This window comes from Melospiza melodia (assembly GCF_035770615.1).
Source record: "Melospiza melodia melodia isolate bMelMel2 chromosome 7 unlocalized genomic scaffold, bMelMel2.pri SUPER_7_unloc_1, whole genome shotgun sequence".
Lineage (NCBI taxonomy): Eukaryota > Metazoa > Chordata > Aves > Passeriformes > Passerellidae > Melospiza > Melospiza melodia.
The window spans coordinates 10,694,632-10,714,854 of NW_026948497.1; the positions used below are offsets into that span (position 1 = coordinate 10,694,632).

Here is a 20,223-nt window from a genome sequence, read left to right on the forward strand (position 1 = left end):
CTGTGGACCATCCAGTGGGGGTCCCCAATGGGGGATGGAGTTGAAGCAGCACTCAAAGCTCTTCCTGTCACTGTAGGACACAAAACAACACGAGCGCACACACTGCTGCTCTCAAGGGGAAGAAAAGGGAAGTTTATTTCCTGACTCCAACATTTACAGTTTTCTAAAAGCGACCATGGATTGGAGGGTGAAAGTGCCACCTCTCCAATGACACTGGACAAACTAACAGTCCATCATATTTTTCTTCTTCTATAAAAGAATGCCAAACAAGAAGTTATTTACAGAAAGTGTTTGAGAAAGTTTGCTACAAGAATGTAAACATTAGAAGGCTCAGAAAATCTTTAAAAATCAAGGCAACACTCTTCCTGCACACAGGGCACTTGTTGGGCATCCCTTACTGCTGCCTCCCTTGGTGTTGGGTCACAGCAGAGTTCTGGGAGAAGTTCTTCCCACACTTGGGACACTGTCAGGGCCTCTCCCCAGTGTGGATCCACTGGTGGGTGACGAGAGTGCAGTTTTTCTAAAAGCCCTTCCTGCAGTCAGGGCAGCAGAAGGGCCTCTATTCTGTGTGAATCTGCTGATGCTTGAGGAGACGGTATCGGCTCTGAAACCTCTCCCCACACTCAGAACACTCATAGGATCTCTCCCCAGTGTGGATTCTCTGGTGGGCAATCAGCCTAGAGTTCTGCCTGAAGCATTTCCCACATTCCCCACACCTGTAAGGCCTCTCCCTGGTGTGGATTGTCTGGTGCAGAATCAGCCTAGTGCTCTGACTGAAGCTTTTCCCACATTCCCCACACCTGTAAGGCCTCTCCCCAGTGTGGATCCTCTGGTGGACACTCAGGCCGGAGGGGTCGATGAAGCTTTTCCCACATTCCCTGCACTTATAGGGCCTCTCCCCAGTGTGGATCCTCTGGTGGGCATTCAGATGGCAGCTCTGCCTAAAGCTTTTCCCACATTCCCTGCACTTGTAGGGCCTCTCCCCAGTGTGGATCCTCTGGTGCAGAATCAGGCTGGAGTTCTCAATGAAGCTCTTCCCACACTCTGCGCACGTGTAGGGGCACTCCCCAGTGTGCATTGTCTGGTGGATGATCAGGCGGGAGCTGTCACGGAAGCCCTTCCCACACTCCCCACACACAAAGGGTCGTATCCCAGTGTGGATCATCTGGTGGAGTTTCAAGCTGGAGCTCCTCCTGAAGCCCTTCCCACATTCTCCACATTTATAGGGCCGTTCATTGGTGTGGATCCTCTGGTGGGCGATCAGGTTGGAGTTGATCCTGAAGCTCTTCCCACATTCCCCACACTTGTGGGGCCGTTCATTGGTGTGGATCCTCTGGTGGACAATCAGGTGGGAGCTGATCCTGAAGCTCTTCCCACATTCCCTACACTCATAGGGCCGTTCCCCGGTGTGGGTCCTCTGGTGGATGAGCAGGTGGTCGCTCCTGCCGAAACTCTTCCCACATTCCAAGCACTGGTGGGGCTTCTTGCCATCATCAAGCTGCTGATGGACCACCACTTCAGCGCTCTGGCCAGATCTCTGGCTGCCTTCCAGGCACAGGCTGAGTCTCTCCTCCTCGGAGCACCCTGGGCTGGGTTTGCAGCCCCTCCTCTTGAGGGATCTCCGGGGCTTTTCCTCCCCAGTGGATTCCTGTGCCCTGGAGCCGCTCAAAATGGCCTCTTCCACCAGGTTCTGCTGTGAGGATTTGTCCTCCCTGGTCTCCATCCTCAGCTCCTTCCCTGGGGGAGGAAGGACAAGGAGAGGCTGGGATTTGCCTCCGTGCCACAGGGAAGGGGAAGGAGATCCCCCCAGTGCATCCCTGGCTGGACAGCATCAGCAGTGGGGCTGTGCTGCAGCTGGGGCCGTGCTGGGCTGGGAGACGGAGCAGGACAGAGGGGAAAAGGGGCACTGACTTCCTTCTCACCTGCCTCAGTGCCCTGGGGCATCTTCCTCTTCCTCACAGCCTTCTCCATCCAGATGAGGTTTGGGAATGGGAAATCCTGATTTGGGGGAAAAACAAGATGTGAGTGCATTGCCTTCGGAGGTCCCACTGGCCAAGTCCATCTCTAGAAGTCACCGGACATCTAGTGGCCAGAAATACCTCCAAAAATCAAGGAGTCCAAAAACCTCTCCCAGGAGTTCCCTGTTTCCAGTGTCCTCACTTTGGGCTTATGGGGGTCCCTCTTCTCAGAGCTGCTGGGGGGGCTGTGGGGCCTGGGCATTCCCCCTCTCCCGGGTCCTGCTTACACAGGCTGAGGGTCTTTTGGGGGTCCCAGGGGTGAAATTATGATGCTTGTATCCCCATTTGTCTGAAATAAGCTTTGCACCTTTAACACTGGTTCTGAGAGCAGAGAGGGAGGAAGAAGAAGCACGGAGTTTGTTTTCAGAACCTCTCTCACTCCTCCACATTCCTGCTCCTCTCTTGTCTGCAGATGGACAGACAGCGGGACAGAGCCCTCCTTTGCTGTTAGTCAGTTTGAGCTAGCAGAGGAAGAGAAGCTCCCTGGACTGTGGTTTTTGGTTTATCCTTTTCTTTGGACCCGTCTAAACCTGCTCTGGATTGAACACCCAGAAGAGCACCAGGTGCTCACACCTGTGCCCCACCGGGGCTGGGCCACGGCATTTCCAGCACCAGAGATACTGATAAGAGACTGATAAGAGACTGAGCAAGCCATGCTACAGCTCACGGAGGGACTTTGTGAGTTTGTCATCTCTTTTGGAGCAGCAAGAGATTTTATTGTTTAATACTGTTCATTTTTGGGGCTGGTGAGTGCTTTGCCTGTTCAATAAACAGTTTTTTCCACTTCTCTCAAAGAAAATACTTTTCCAGAACCAGCTGGAGGAGGGGCCACTTGACTTTGCTCTTCTACAGGAAACACCTTTAGAGCTTTTCCTCCCAAAATTGCCCTAAGCCAGGACATTGGCTTTGAAGGTCCCACTGGCCAAGTCCATCTCTAGAAGTCACTGAGTGTCTGGTGGCCAGAAATACCTACAAAAATCAGGAATTCCAAAAACCTCTCCCAGGAGTGCCCCGTTTCCAGTGTCCTTATTTTGGGCTTATGGGGGTCCCTCTTCTCACAGCTGATGGGGGGCCTGTGGGTCCTGGGCATTCCCCCTCTCCCGGGTCCTGCTCAGGCATGCTGAGGGGGTTTTGGGGGTCCCAGGGCTCACCCTCCCCTGATTCTGTGGAAATTGTTTTTGTGACACGTGCCAATTGGGAATGGAATCAGCAAATGCTTCTATCTGCTGTGTCCAAAACAAGACACAAAGAAAGGTTTTGAAACTTTCTGACCAAATAGACAAATAAAGCATCAAAATCAAAGAAGTATAGTAGAGCAAAAGAGATGAGGCAGCAAGACGACTGATGCTTAGAATAAAATAGAGGAAGTTGGGGTAAAGCTAAGAGATATTGTAACAAAGCAATTAAAAGCTTATGTATAATAAAAAGCTTGATGCACTTGACAAATCATGTAGCAGACACCAGTGCAAGGCCTCCCTCCAGACAATCACAAGAAGGATAGCAATCAATGACCACCTAGAAATATTGTGAAATTACTGCTCCCAGCTTATTGATATTTGCTAATTTGGACTAACCAAGCATATTGGAAAATGCTTTGTAGGCTTAAAAACAGTATATATAATTTACTGAACTGTGTGTGCTATGAGTGGAGCAGTGACTCCCCAGCCACCCAGCGCTGCGTGCTTGCTTTAAAATAAAAGGTATAGAAGTAAAATTCACATTCGCTATTGAAATTTTACATCAGGTGTTCCAGGGTCCCCTTTCTCCAGCATCCCCCCACTCTAGGCACTCAGCGCTTCCCCTGCTCCCCTTTGCACTCCTGAGAGATCCAAAAGTACCCCCTTCATCAAATAAATTAAAAATACCTCTCTCAGCGACACCAAAATATATTTGGGACTCAACTCCTGTGAAAAACGCCAATCACTTGTTTTTAAAATTTTAAAAGTTTAATAGTAATAAAATGGTTCTAAAAACAGTAATACAATTAGAGTAATAATAATTTGGACAATTTGAATTAGAACAATACGAGACAACAAATACAAAGAATTATGGATGTCCGGGTACCTTTTTCTGGGCAGCACGAGCCTGAAAAAGGGCACCGGTTAACAAAGATTAACCCTTAAAAACAATAACCCGTTGCACATTCATACACCTCATACATGATGCATAAATTCCATTCAAACACAGGATTCTGTCTGGCCATCATCAACTTCTTCCTTCTAATCCTAACAGCCCCTTTGAGGCGGGAAGAAGTTCGTTTCTTCTGGTAAGAGAGCAAAAAATTCTTTTTTCTGAAAGATTCAGGTGTCCTGTGGCTGCTATCTGATGCGAGTGCCTCATTCCTTCCTTTAAAAAAACCTCACTGACATAGTTCTTCTTTTAACTACAAAAGTTACCTTTTAATTACAAGACTACATTTATTATTAAACTGTTAATACAGCACTACTAATCAATACACCAAAATACATATGGTAAATGTGAAAATGCCTGTATTTTATGATTGGCTTTTCGCAAATATTAAATGAATATTATATGTGTTGTGTTAGAAAGTAATGCTGTATTAATTCTCTTAAGTACCATGTTAAATATAGTTTTAGGTTATAAAAATTGTTAAAATAGAAACGATGCCACTAGGATACTTTTTTAAAGAAAGGACTTCCAGCGAGATAGCAGCCACAGGACACCTGAATCTTTCAGAGAAAAATAATTTATTGCTCTCTTACCAGAAGAAACGAACTTCTTCCTGCCTCGAAGGTGCTGTTAGGATTCAGAGGAAGAAGCTGACACTGACCAGACAGAATCCTGTGTTTGAACGGAATTTATGCATCATGTATGAAGTGCATGAATATGCAATGGGCTATTGTTTTTAAGGGTTAATCTTTGTTAGCGGGGGTCCTTTTTCGGGCTCATGCTGCCCAGAAAAAGGTACCCAGAGGTCCGTAACTCTTTGTATTTGTTGTCTTGTATTGTCCTAATTCAAATTGTCCAAATTATTATTACTCTAATTGTATTACTGTTTTTAGAACCATTTTATTACTACTAAACTTTTACAATTTTTCACACACCATAAGCACACGTACCTTTGCTTAAAACAATGCTTGCTTATTTCGAATACAATACCTGCTTGTAAGCCTTAAAACACAACACACAGAGCTCCATTCTTAGGCTTTAACCTTCCTAAAATCTTGCTTGTCGGCGGAAGGGAACCAGGACATCAATTTGATCATCACAGGCTCGATTTTATTGATCAGTACGGTGGGTTAAATACAGTTAATAATGAGCTTCATACATATTGCAAAAGTTGAGCTCAGGATTGGTCAGTTACATATCAGCACCTACGCCTACTTCTACATTCCTATGGTTCTACTTTTGATACTTTCTACATATTCTTAGGATATATTCAGGACTAATCTCAACTCCCTATCCTCATGTTGCAGCAAGGTCACTGCTGACTCTTCCTTTCAGCTTGCTGACTGCTGACTTTTCTCCTTCAGTTTAACCAGTGGCATTATATCAGTGTGGCCTTTCTCAGCTAACCAATTATTAATAATGCTCTCCACATTTCCCCCGTTTTCTTCTTGTGCAAGGAGATTAGTTTGCCATGTTTTTGCTATTGTACGGCTGACCATGTTTTGAATACAGTTAAAGATACAAGGCAAAATAAGCAAAAACAGTAAGATTACACCCAGCAGTCCTATAGCATAGATCACAAGGTTCCTCAGCCACGGTCCGAGTCCCAAGCCTTTAAGCCATTCGTCAATTCCTAAACCGTCTTCTTCCTTAAGTTTGTGAAGTCCCTGTTGTAATTCTTTTATCTTAGTGTGAATGGACACCGAATGATCAGACAGATTCATGCAACACATTCCCTCAAACTCTTCACATCCATGTCCTTGTGCTAAGAGCAAAAAATCTACAGCAGCTCTATTTTGCAAAACAGCATGGTTAACACTTTGCACATCTGCAGTTAACATGTCTAGAATTTGTGATGTCTTGTTCAGCTCATCCCTTGCCCAGCATCCTAATTGTTTTGCTAAATTCATGGCTTTATTGGCAGATCCTCCTGGTAAGATAGTTGAAACCACCACCTGTTTGAATGTGCCCCAAAACCATGGATCTCCTATCTTGCTGCAGTCTAAGTCATGTATGCTACGTTTTTTCCTGTTTGAATTTTGACTCAGCTGCATTAGCAAGGACACATTAGGATGAAACAGTGACAATTTTCCCAAAAAACAGGGTCCACCCTGTGGTTTAGCTGGTATACCATTCCATGCCCTGTCTCCACAAATCAAAAATATTCCTGTGGGTAATTTCATTGGTGCTGTGATATTTGTGCCGTTACATTGACTGTAATGCTGTGGAGAGAATTCACTCACATTCAGGGATGAATCTAGGGTGGCCCATGTTTCTTTAGGTTGGTTTAAATTCTGAGCACCCAAAAGTTTGAAGCTAAACCATCCACCAGCTGTAGTGTTAGATATGCTGGCATTTGTACTTCCAAAAAGATCCAGTTCTTCAGGAGGAGAATGCAAAGAGGTGTTAAGTGATTGGATTAGTAAGCATTGACGATAGCCATCACTCTGACCTGCAGTATACCCTTGTTGCACCGGCAATGTGATGTCTGACATGTTAGACATACATAAGGTTTGATTGTTTATCAAACTACAAAATTCTCCAGGAGACCACACCGGAAGTCCCACCAGGCATGTTCGAAATGGGTTAGTGACTCCTCCAAGCCTAAGACAAAGTGATGATTGGTTAGTTTGATTAGCAAGTGTTACCCATAAATTTTCCCTTGGTTGACTAAAGTGTGTTACTCCTACTGCTTCACTTGCTACAGCATTGAGCAGTATTACAAAAACAAACCTCATTTTTCTTTCTGCTTGCTTTGCTTCTCCTTTTCTTCCTTCTGCTTACATTGTTTTTCCTTTCTTCGCTGTCTTTTCCCTGGTTTGCTAGATTGTCTATTGTAAGGCTGAGTCAATTCTTGAATATACTGATCTAATTCTAAATCAGCATCCTTGCTCACAGGTATAGCATGAGGTAAGTTTGAAGGCAAATCAGCTTTGCGGCGAGCTGCTATGATGCGTGAGGCTTTAGTAATTTCAAATATTCTAAGGTTTTCCTGTAACTTCCACCTAAGATATGCTATAACCACTTGTTCTGCACTCTCAAAGAGCTGTAATCCTGTCCGTCCTGGCAGGCCAGTACTTTGTTCAAGAGCTCTAACCCAGATATGATTTCGAATCCACTTTCCAAAACAAGATGTACACCATAAATATCCCAATGACCTCTGTGGATACCAATAAACCTGATTACAATCTGCACAATGCAAAGCTACCCATGCATAGCATTTATCTTTATCCTTTTTGCAAACATAACAAGGAAGCGAATGTAAGTAAGGACCAGTATAAAATTCTGGTTCTTCAACCCAAAGCAACCAATTCAATGGTGGTGATCGCAAAGCCTCTTCAGCCTTTTTACTATATGAGGCTAACAGCTCAAGGTCTTTCTTTAACACAAGATGTATCTTATTTCGTAATCGTAGTTCTTGTTCGTTATCCTCCTCAACAACTATATCTTCCTGAGGGTCCCACAACTGTAAAAGTGTTCTAATCATAGAAAATTAATTAGCAATCACTGATACCCCTATTCAAATGAGACCGTTCTCTTTTTTGCCTTCTTTTTCTTATCTGTCTTCAATCTTGCTGCTCCTAATTTCACTGGTCCTGCCACTTTCAAACTTAATTTTTGCAACTTATCAATGCAGCAATCTAATGGTCCATCAGGATCCCCTTGGAAGGGTCCTAGAACTGAATGCTGTGTTAAAGGCACTAATTTCCTACACCTTATAGAAACTATACGTGATTTACTTTGAACCTTAATTCTATTCACAATACATTGTATTTCCCATCGATAATAAGCAAGAACCTTCTGTTCAGGAGACTCATAAAGATTTAAAGCTATATATGCGTTTTGCCCTGTTTGTCTCCTTAATTCATCTTGCCAGCTTTTTCCCCACGTATGCTCGTGTTTACAGGTATGACACCACAAATCCCGTAATAATGATTGTTCTATCCAAAAAGTTCTTTTACAACCCCCACAACGTAGAGCTATCCAGGCAGCACAATGTGGATTGTGACAGTCAAGGCAATGTAGTTTCGCTGGATCTGTTAAGTGAAAAGTTGATATTGAGTCAATGAAACCAATCAACTCCTGGGCCGTCCGGTAGTGACGTGTCAGTGCTCTGTCCACCGCTTCCGAGTACCCCTTCAATTGTAACAGTAGTGGTTGTAGGACTAGAAGCAGTTTCTTCCCCAGTCGCTCCTTGTCCTCCTCCGTAAGGTGACTCACCAGAGGCTGCATCAAAAACAGGTTTAGTCCACTTAGCAGGCACCCACAAAGGCCCTGTAGGTGAGGAAACACAAAGATACCCCCGACCCCAATATAATACTTTTGCAGGTTTTTCCCATAATCCTGTACTTGGGTTCTTATACTTAACCCAGACCTCTGTTTCCTTAGTATTTTCCTGACCTGACCTCGGATGATGTTTCATTGCAGGGGGGGTATCATCTTCCCCAAAAATGCATAAATGGTTAATCACATACAAAACCTTAGCCAAACATGCTTGTGGGTCTGCCAAATCTTGATGTTTTTCAATATACTGCTTAAGGGTACCGTTTGCTCTTTCCCGTAAAGCTTTCCTTAACTGTATCAGTAACTCATACAATCGTTTATTATTCACTTCCTTAATTGCTGCTTCCTCTATACGTTTGACTACTCCTGCAACATACATAGAGTCTGTGACCACATTTAAAGTCTCCTGTGAGTTGGACACCGCCCATACTACTGCTAACAATTCCAAAGTTTGTAAGCTATCTGCAGGGTCTGCTGTGAGGAGTTGATGCTTCCATTGTCCCTTTTCTTGCCAGGTAACAGCAGCACGCCTTGATTTCTTTCCTGCATCTGTAAAAGCTGTAATAGCTCCTTCTATGGGGTTTTCTTCTCTCAAAGGTCGAGTAATCCAGTTCCATTCTGTCATCCATTGCAAAACTCTAGGCACTAATTTACTAGTCTCTACTTTAGCAGGTGACATCAATAATGCTTCTTGTAAATTCTTTGAATTTATCAAGTACCAGTCCAAGGTTTCTTTTTCCATAGGCAATCTAATATTAGCAGGTTCTCTACCATCCACTTCAAGAATTCTGAGACGCCCCTTTTTGATTAATGCAGCCAATTGTTCAATTTTTGAAGATATTGTTTTCTTGTGCTGTAGCGGTGGTGACAACCATTCCAACACCCGTATCTCCCCTGTTTTCTTTTGCAACTGAGAGAGAGCACCAAGCAAGTGGCAAGGGCTATTCCAGATAGTAAGGTCAATGGGGTGGTCGAATTGTCGACGAGACACATACCCTTGCTGTACACAGTTACTGATTTGCTGCAAGGCAAGACAATGCTCCTTTGTCAGGTGTACAGGAGTAGTAGGGTCCACGCCTTTTAACAAAGGTCGTAGGGCTTCTAATAAGTGATTTGGTATTCCCACAATAGGCTTCAGCCACTGTAAGTCTCCCAGCAACTTCTGTGCATCATGTAGAGTTTTAATGTTCAATTGTAATTCCAATTTTTGTGGTATCACTATTTGATCCGTCAAAGTCCATCCCAAATATTTCCAGGGCTTTGTAGTCTGAATTTTCTCTGCAGCAATAACAAGTGAATATGCAGCAAGAGTATTTTTAATGGTGTTAATCTGTAAAGAGGAGAATGGCTGTTGCTGTGCAAACAAAATATCGTCCATGTAATGATATATTATAGTTGCTGGCCATTTACGACGTAGTGGCTGTAATGCAGCATCAACATAAAGCTGACATAAAGTGGGAGAGTTGCGTATGCCCTGCGGAAGAGATGTCCATTCAAATCTTTTATCTGGTTCCCCACGATTTATTGCTGGTAAAGTAAATGCAAATCTCTTCATGTCATCAGGATGCAGGCCAATAGTGAAAAAACAATCCTTTAGGTCAATAATTAAAAGTGGCCAGTGTTCTGGAATCATAGCTGGATTTGGAAGACCAGGCTGTAAGGCCCCCATTGGTTCCATTTGGTCATTTACAGCCCTCAAATCATGTATCAAATGATATTTCCCTGATTTCTTTTTGATTACAAAAATAGGTGTATTCCAAGGGCTTGTGGACAGTCGTAGGTGTCCCTTTGTATATTGTTCCTGTACCAATTCATGGGCATGCATAAGACTCTCCCCTTTTAATGGCCATTGCTTAACCATCACCGGTGTATCCGTTTTCCAGGTGAGTGGAATGGGGAAAGTCCAAGCAATGGCAATTACCACGAAGGGTGCTGATTAGTTAACACCACTCCCAATTGTGTTAAAATGTCCCTTCCAATTAAGCAGGAAACTGTAGGAGGCAGTTGAACAATTGAAAACACAGCAGATATTTGTTGATTCTCAATGCACACAGACAAAGACGGCGACCTGCTTGCCAATGTAAATCCTCCCACTCCTGTGAGCATGTTTGATGAGGGAAATAGAGGCCAATGTTGTGGCCAGGCTTCTGGAGAAATGATGCTAGTATCTGCTCCTGTATCCAATAATCCATAAAGGGTTATGCTTTGATGCCCATAGGTAATTTCAACCTTTTGTTTTGGTCTATTTTGTAAATCCACAGTTAAAAGGGTAACACCAGTAGAGCCAAAACCTTTTTCATCCCGTGCTTGCCCAGTAAATGATTGTATTCCCGATGTCATTTGTGACAGTGGTACCAATTGTGCAATGCGTTGTCCTTTTGTAATTTTAATCGGAGGATAAAGGGTGTAAGCCATAATTTGTATTTCCCCTGTAAAGTCCGCATCGATAACACCAGGCAAAACAAATAATCCCAACATAGTTATAGAGGAACGTCCCAGCAATAATGCTCCACATGTTTGTCCATTTAATATAAGAGGACCCTTTATTCCAGTGGGTATCCTCTCAGGCCGGTTCGTCATTAGTGTGACGTCTACTGCTGCTGATAAGTCCAAGCCGAGGCTCCCGGTTGTTGCGGGTTGCAGACAGGAGGTGGCAGCGATGTCACGGCAGCAGCTGGTGTCTCCGATGTCAGGGCGGCAACTTGTGTCTGTCCCTCATTGCTGTATTGGTAACACTTGATGAATGGTCTCGAGCCTCTTTACGTGAATGCCAGTGAGCCGCTTTGGAGAGGAGCAAGAGCAGCTAACACCTGATTTTGAGTAGACTATGCTTTTGCAACCCTAATCCTAATTCCTTTAAGGCTTCTGCTATAAATGCCTGTGAAGCTGTTGGCATTAATGCCATTCGCTCTAATGCTTCCTCAATAGTCCAGTTTGCCCCTAAAGTAGCTAACACTCTTTGGGTTGCTGGATTGCTATTTTGCAAGGCACACGTTTTCAATAGCGCTCTGCAACACCAGCCCGATCTATAGCAGTAGCTGCTCTATCGATAAAATTTCCAAATGATTCTTCTCTACCTTGTTTAATGCCCATATAAGCCGGTAACCCTCCTGGCTCTTTAACCATGTCTATTGCAGCACGCACTAACTGCATAGACTCTCTAAGTTTATCTTCTCCCGATATCATCTGTGCCTCTGAATGTAAAAATGCCCCTAAGCCAATCAGCTCCTTTACTATTACTCCATGTAATGGGTCATGTGCATTAAACAATAACTGCTGATGCTGAGTGAATATCAACCGAACTATTCCTCTTAAATCATTAAGACATAAAACCTGAGTATTAAAAAGATAATCTAACATTTGCTTAACAGGTTCACTTTTTACTCCAAACTGACTAACCGTAGAACGTAGCTGAGTTAACAGCTTCCAATCTAAGGGAGTATATTCTGCTATATTATGCGTAAGGTTCCCCTGTGCATCATACTGTGGTGTGTATGTAACTGGACATGCAAGACTAGAAGCTATTTCCACCGCCTCACCATCCCCCATTTGCATTACTTCTTTCGCCAAAGCAGCCCAAGCTTCCCTCCTCTGTTTAGCCATCTCCCCCCATGGATCACGGTGTGCCCCTGGGATGGGATCTGGCCCTTTAAGGGTGCTATGCTGCTGGAGCTTTGGTACAGACCCCGAGCTTTCGCACAGGGAAGGCAGTGGAGCAGAGGCTGGCTCGCGCGGGGGAAGCGGCCCCCCCGCTGGAGCTGACAGTGAAACCGGAGCCGGCTCACCCAGGGGAAGTGGCGGAGGCAAAGCTGGCGGCGGAGGCGAAGTTGGCTTGCTCCAACCCCCACCATCCGACCCACCTGAAGCTGGTGGCGGAGGCAAAGCTGGCTTGCTCTTACCCCCACCATCTGACCCGCCTGAAGCTGGTGGCGGAGGCAAAGCTGGCTTGCTCTTACCCCCACCATCCGACTCGCCCTCCCCCTCTGACAGGAAAGGTGCAGACGGTTCCACTGCGCCTATAGGAAAATCCTCCACACCACTTTGCTGGGGACTCTTAGGCATAAGTACCTTAGTTACAGAAGGTGCCAGGGGATCATCTTCACGACCATACCCTATATTCCTCTTATGAGCTTCTGTTGCCGTTTCTGCTGCCTTTCTCTCAGAGACCTGCTGAAGTAACGTGTTATACACCACCCGCCATAACTTCCCGAATTTCTTTGCTGACTTATCATCGTCTAGTATTGTATCCCACAATATTTCCCCAAACTTCTTCCACTCTGCTAGCTCATGAACTGTATGAGGATTAGAAAAGATACCCTTAGCATGGCCATAAGCTAATAACTCTGGTAGCTCCTTTTTTAAATCTATCCCTTTTATCCCACGCCGCTCTAAATAGGCGGTAAATAAATCATATGCCGCTTGCCTATCCATACCTATTAATCAGCGCGCGCTGTTGCAGCTCTCCAGGCTCCGGCGGACACGTATTGGCTAAGTCACAGTTGTGAACCTTAAGGGTGCTTCAAATTCCGGCACCGTCCCAGCTGCAATGACCCAAACCCAACTTCCTCGATCGTGGCGTAATCCCTTTTTCTTTTAATCCGAGAAAAAGGGCAGAGATTCAGTTATGCCCGCATTCTCCACCATTTGTCGGCGGAAGGGAACCAGGACATCAGTTTGATCATCACAGGCTCGATTTTATTGATCAGTACGGTGGGTTAAATACAGTTCATAATGAGCTTCATACATATTGCAAAAGTTGAGCTCAGGATTGGTCAGCTTACATATCAGCACCTATGCCTACTTCTACATTCCTATGGTTCTACTTTTGATACTTTCTACATATTCTTAGGATATATTCAGGACTAATCTCAACTCCCTATCCTCATGTTGCAGCAAGGTCGCTGCTGACTCTTCCTTTCAGCTTGCTGACTGCTGACTTTTCTCCTTCAGTTTAACCAGCGGCATTATATCAGTGTGGCCTTTCTCAGCTAACCAATTATTAATAATACTCTCCACACCTGTAGCCTACTTACAGTAGTCGTTGAATATCTCTGGTACATCCAAGACCCGTTCTGGCTTTGAGGGAATATATCTGCTCTTCTTCCTGCTCAATCCAGGTGCCATTTTCTGACTGTAGAGCACTTTCAGGTTATTCTGATAGTCTGTGTGCAGGGGAACAGGTTTGTTAACCTGAGTTAGTTTCCTCCCAGCTGAGTGCTGCTCACCCAACTAGGAATCCCTTGGAGTGAAAATAAAGTCCTAAGAGAAACACTCACAAGCCTGCAGTGCACTAAAATCACTGGCAGAATGAACTGCTGAGCAGGGGTGAGCTACAATTTCCTCATTCATGGAAACAAATTTAACAAACACTTGGGTTTTTGAATCCCATTATATTTAGTTGCAGTTTAAGCTAGAAAGTGCACAGCAGAGGCTTTGATGCTCTTACAGACTTCATGAACGTTTGGAACCTGCAGTACCGGTAACTGTCACCGACATCTTTCCATAAAAATCCTTTCTTTAGGATTTTTCCCCCTTCTGAGAAGCTGTGGCCTCAGCAACAAAAGGTAAACAATGGTTATCTGCTGCTGGGGAATGCAACAGGTGGATGCGTGATCAGTCTTGGGTGAATGTTTGGATTTACTGACCACTCACAGCGGAGCTGGGTCTCACCCTCTGCTGAGAAACAGCCCTTTGTTTATTCATTCTTTTCCTATTCTTAGCTTAGCTAGCTTCTGAGAACTTTCCTTCTATTTCTTTTAGTATAGTAATAATGTAATATATATCATAAAATATTAAATCAAGCCTTCTGAACATGAGGTCAAGATTCTCATCTCTCTCTCCACCCTGAAGACCCTTGCAAGCCCTGTAACAGGTGACCAGCTGGCAGTCATAGCAACTCTCCTAAATAAATTCACTTTAACTGTTATGCCCTCCCTCGACCTCAGGAACCTTAAGAAAGGAGACTCCAGCCTGTACAGCTCTCAGAAACCAGTTGATTTCTCCTGTGACCACACACAGAGCCTCTGTGTTGCTGTTCCCCTGACCTGATCCCTCCTGCTGATTCAGCTCACACGGAGCCTGTATCATACCTTCTGGAGCATTCTGTGGTTTTCCTCTGAGGTGGAGGATCTTTGCCTCTTCCACATCAAAACCATTCAGATTCACTGCCCAGGCTTTCTGTTGCTCCTACAGAGACAAATCACCCTCAGTGCAATGCATTTAAAACAATTCCCACACTACAATTTAAACAGACATCTAAGTCCCCTTCTCTTAGAATCTGAAGATGTTTGACTGTGCTGCAAGGGTCAGTCACACAGAGGCAGGTCAAAGCAGTTTTCCTCAGACTTTCATACATTGTCCTGCTCACATTTTCAAACAATGGCAAATTCAGTGTCATTGCCAGAGGGAAAAGCCACAGCCACAAAGCGACCAAATGCTTCACAAACAGATTTCAGAAGACAGTGTAAAACATTCCAGAAGTGTTCCCTGTGGAGACCTTGTCCTAGAATAGCTACCACCAGCAGTTTCACTTTGCATAGGCTTACAGCTTTGTGTTTTTGTTGCCTGCTACATTTTAAAGCCTCGTTAGTCAAAAGCTAAATTTTGGTACCAGAAGCAGCATAGGCTTCGAGTGCATGGCAGTCTCTACAGCTTCAGTCTCATCCTAGGCTCCTGAAGCCCAGAGCTGCAAGTAGTGATGGCTGGGACTTGTCAGTGCCGTGTGCCCCCTTGATAGAACCTATTGTTCACTGCTCGGTAAAGGGGCAGGAAGGCGTAGCAGTTATTGAAGTAATTGTAACTTAGCAACATGCTCACCTTCTTGGTAGGGGAATCCTCAGCAGGGTCATTCTCTTTGGTTAGGAGGAAATTTGCCATCTCCATCTGCATAGTGCTGCGTTTGGGAATGTAGCGATCCCCCCCAGCCTTTGTGGGGGTGCTTTGAATTTTGGATCCAGATTTACCTGCATTCACATATGAAAATATTGTCTTACAGCTATTTAACAGCCTGTATTAGAGCTTTCACGGGAGCAAACCCAACACTCTTCCACATCACACCCACCAGACAAGTAGGACTCTGAGGTCTCATGCCACCCAGTCCCAACTAACTTATATTTTCCTCCCTGCCACCAAGTTGGTTAGGGACTGTGTGGTGCAACTCCTTGGGTCTAGTGCAACAATTCCAGAGTCCAGAGATAAGGGGAAGATACAAAAATGCTCACAGGATGTAAAGCTGTCAGCTGACAGTCCTGCCCACACTCGTCCTAGCATACAGCTGTGCCAGCAAGGCTCAGCTGGCCGAACAGCAGCTGGCCAGCCCCAGTGCTCAGAGCTCTGCCCCTCATGCTGGCAAGGAGGTGGGTGGCTGTCAGGAGCACAGCCCACCTCCTCCTGCCTGAGCAGCAGCCGGTAGGGCAGCGTGGCAGGGAGCCCAGGGCCCCATGGCTACGGACAAGCAGCCTCGGCCAGGCTCCCGCACTCAACCTCTGCCGCCGGTGGCCGGCGCTCACCGGGTGTCTTGGACGGCGTCTTGCTGGGGCTGTGGGAGCGACATGCCGGCTTTATGGGGGACACGCCGACAGGGCTGGGCCCCGGGCCGCTCTCCTTGGCCTTGCGCTGCCATGGCGCAGGCAGCGCGTTCGGGATCAGCGTGTCCAGCTTCAGCAGCCCGTGCAGGTCCGCCTCCAACAGGAACTGCACCGTGGTCCTGCGGGCGGGCAGGGTGAGCCGTACCCACAAGCCGGGCTGAGCCTACTCCAACAGGCCCCGCTGGCCTCCCCACCACCGGACCGTGCAAGCGCTCCAGCTGCTCCTCCCCACTAAGGGACATCCCCACTCTCCCCAGCCGCTCCTCGGGACACCCCATCAGCCGATACGCCCTCCCTCCGCTTCTCGGGGGTCCTTGATCAGGCAGCACCCCTTCCAGCCGCTCTTTGGGGCTTCTTCCGATAAGCAACATTCTCCCTTCCCCTGATTTTCAAGGGCAATCTCGTCCCTGCTCTTTCTCCTCCCCACCGTGCTTTGCCTCTGCCCAGTGCCCCTGGGGCTGCTCTTGGCCAGGCAGCCTCAGTGGGAGCCAGCACTGGCTGCAGCCCCAGTGGGCCCCCCCAGGACAAGGCCCAGCATTTAGGAGGCCAATGAAAGCTCTGGGCAGCAGCAGAACCCTCAGCAGAGTTCTTCGGACAATCAAGGACTGGCCACCCCTACACTGCAACCTCACTGGGAATGTTTTCTGTCTGACGTAGACTTTCAAAAGAAGCTGTTTGAGGGAAAGGTGAACTAAACACTCACCCTTTTCTCTTCCAGCAAGTCCAACTTCGGACAGAGCATAAGATGAAGATCAGCTCCAAGACAAGCAGGCCTGCCAGTAACCCTAGCCAGAAGCCTGTTCCCTGACAGAAACCCTTTCCAAGGCCCTTCTGGGAATCAGGAACATGTGCTGTGGTTCCAGCTGCACCTGTGGGAGCGATGGGGATCGTCAGCCCGTGCTGTGCTGCACTGCTGAGCTGGCAGCACGGTGGATGCGGGCAGGACATTCTCCGTTTCCCCCAGAGCTGGGGCCTGCAGGGACCTTGCCACCCCGTGGCACAGGCTGTGCCACCCAACAAAGCCCAGCAGGCCGGGAGGAGAGCCCAGGGGCAGCGCAGCTTTTTGGGCAGTCGCTGCTTGGAGGGACACGGGCCACAGCCATCCCTGAGCAGCCCCTGCCAGCCCTGGCCCTCCCTGCCCCGTGACAGCTCCCCCCGCCCCAGGGCACAGAGTCAGGCCCTGTCAGGACCCAGTGCAGCCCCTGCCCAGTCGGGAGCCAAGGCTGGCTCTGGCCCTGGGCTCGCGGCAGGGCTCCCGCTCGGGGCTGCTCCTGTGCCTTGGGCCTCTGGGCACTCAGGGCCAGCTCCAGAGCAGCTGCAGCGGGAGGGACGTTGGTGCACGAGTCCCCTTTACCCAGGGCTCTGAACGAGCTCCAAAGGCACCTCCAGCTTTGCCGGGCTGTGCAAGGGAGGCCCTGGTAGAAGAAGAAGAGCTGCAGCCACACAGCTCTGCCAATGGCTGAGCCCTGCTGAGCCTGGCACAGCAATTACCTTCTGTGCCTGTGCCCATGCCTGTGTTTGGCTCGGACTTCCTTCCTGCAGCAGGGGCTGCCAATCGGCCTCTGCTTTGTTGGGGAAACACCTCCTTCTGTCCTAACTTTTGGCCCATCACTTGAGAAACAAAAAGTACACCTTAAAAGATGGAGAAATTCTCCATTTCTTTAATGGCATGTTCAGAACGTCATGCTTATGCAAAATCGGATAAAATCAACAAATCATCTGGGCTTTTTCAGCTGGGCCATGGCCCACCGTCCTTCAAACACTAGCCAGTGCTGAGCAGAAGTTGTGAGTGGATCGTGCAGGGTGAGGGCACACACATGCATGGCTCTGTCCTGGCACCTGCAGCGATGCCCCCCTGGCCGAGCTTTGGGCTCTGAGCTGGCAGGTCTCACAGGGGAAAGGCCTTGGCGTACCCTCACCATCTCCCAGAGGCTCAATCCTGAACATGGGCTGGGAAGCCAGATCACCTTTAGCAACAGGCTCAGCTGCAAAGAAAGGCAGGACACAACAGCTCCAATGGCACTGCTGAAGATTCTCCTTCAGGCCCGAGTGGCAGTGAGGGCATCTGGGTGATTGGTGCCCTCCAAGGCACTCCCTTGGCTCTGCCTTCCACTCAGGAGCAGGGCCAGGGGGACCTCGTGCCTGCAGTGGCCCCACACTGGGATGGAAGGAGCCCCTTGTGGGGCAGTCGGGGCAGAAAGGACTCCCTGGAGCAGCCAGCAGCTTGAAACCCAGCCCCAGGCAGGGCCAGGGCTTAGCAGTGGCAGCAGAAGCAGCTCGGGCTCCCTGGGGGCTGCAAAGGAGCTGAGAAAGGCTCAGCCCCCAGGCACAGCCCTGGGCCCAGCCCCTTCCCTCTCTGCTCTTCTCTGTGGCTGCACAGAGCACACAGAAGGACACAGTGCCATTGAACACGGGAGGAGGATGGACAGCTAAATGCCCCTTCCTCCCACTGACAGCGATCCTGTGGGATCCCTCAGGGCTCCAGAAGGGAGCAGGGTAAGGTTTCCAGAACTGATCTACCTTCAGTGAAATTTAAGGGAACTGGCTCATGGTAAGCTCTTGGCATACTGACACAGATTATTCTGTCAGGAAAGGTACATTAAGAACATGCCTCCAACATCTGACAAGGTCTTCAAAGCACCATTCACCAGCATTTCCAAGTAATCCAAGTCATGATCCCAGTCGAGAAGGGATCACAGATGCTACAGAACCATTTCCATGGTGTGTTGGGATCCCCTTCTCCCTTGGGGAATTGGGGACTGCAAGGGGGTGGGGTAAGGCTGTGGGAGCCTGTGGCTCCTGGTCACTCTGTACGCTCTTTGCAGGTCCTGTGCAACATGCCTGGAGGGGCAGCTGGAGCAGCCCAGGGCCCTGGGGCTCTCTCCCTGCCACACAGGAAACCCTCACTAAATGCTTGGGGAAATCTGCAGTGCCACAGCTGTCGCTCCCAACCTCCGTCCCTCCCTCCTGCTTGCCCACCTGCCCATGGAACAGCTCCCACAGCCCACGGGCACATAGCCAGGCCCTCTCAGGACACACTGGAGCCTTGCTCTCCCCCTCTGCCCTTTCCCCACCACGGGCACCCTGTGCAGCCGCTCCCAGGTTTCGGGACATGTCTCCCACGGAGGGAGCCCAGCAGGACAGCTCAGTACCCGAGTGCCCTGAGCCTGCTCGGGACAATTCCTCTGGGCTGTGCCCATCTTATCCGGGCTGTGCCCGCAGTGCCAAGCAGCAGAGAGGGCAGCTCAAGCCTCAGCAGGGCTCAGGCCCAGAAGCAGAGCAACTACCTCCTGTGGCTGTGTCTGGCATCGCCTCCCTTCCTGCAGGAAATGCCACCTTCAATAGAGCCCCTCTGTCCATCCCTTGAGAAAGGAAGAGGCACAGCTGGATCAGATGGAATCATTGCACATCCAGGAGGTGGCCTGTTCAGGAGGCAATACTTGTCCAAAACATGGATAAGGATCAGGAAAATTGATCTTGGAAGGGCATTAAACCAAGAAACAAGTACTTCAAAACCCCTGGAGGTGGCTGCCATGGTGAGTTCCCTGAGGTGTCAAAGGCCAAGCCACACCCATGGCTGCTTTCCCTGAGGTGTCACAGCTGCAGCCCCAGCCCCATGGCCGGGTTTCCTGAGGGCTGGCAGTCCCAGTCTCGCTCCATGGCTGGTTTCCTGAGGTGTCACAGCCCCAACCCCACTCCATGGCCGGTTTCCCTGAGGGCTGACAGCCCCAGTCCCGCTCCATGGCCAGTTTCCCTGAGGGCTGACAGTCCCAGTCTCGCTCCATGGCCGGTTTCCTGAGGTGTCACAGTCCCAGTCCCACTCCATGACCTGTTTCCCTGAGGTGTCACAGTCCCAGTCTCGCTCCATGGCCAGTTTCCCTGAGGTGTCACAGTCCCAGTCCCACTCCATGGCCGCTTTCCCTGAGGTGTCACAGCCCCAGCCCCGCTCCATGGCCGCTTTCCCTGAGGTGTCACAGCCCCAGCCCCGCTCCATGGCCAGTTTCCCTGAGGTGTCACAGCCCCAGCCCCGCTCCATGGCCGGTTTCCCTGAGGTGTCTCAGCCCCAGCCCCGCTCCATTGCCAGTTTCCCTGAGGGCTGACAGCCCCAGTCCCGCTCCGTGTCCGCTTTCCCGGAGGTGTCACAGCCCCAGCCTCACTCCATGGCCGCTTTCCCTGAGGTGTCACAGCCCCAGCCCCACTCCATG

At 48.4% G+C, this 20,223-nt stretch overlaps 1 pseudogene; it reads right to left on the minus strand.

Moving 5' to 3' along the window:
• Nucleotides 1-249: 249 nt before the first annotated feature.
• LOC134432888 (zinc finger protein 850-like) overlaps nucleotides 250-20,223 on the minus strand; it is a 197,787-nt pseudogene continuing 177,813 nt past the window's right edge.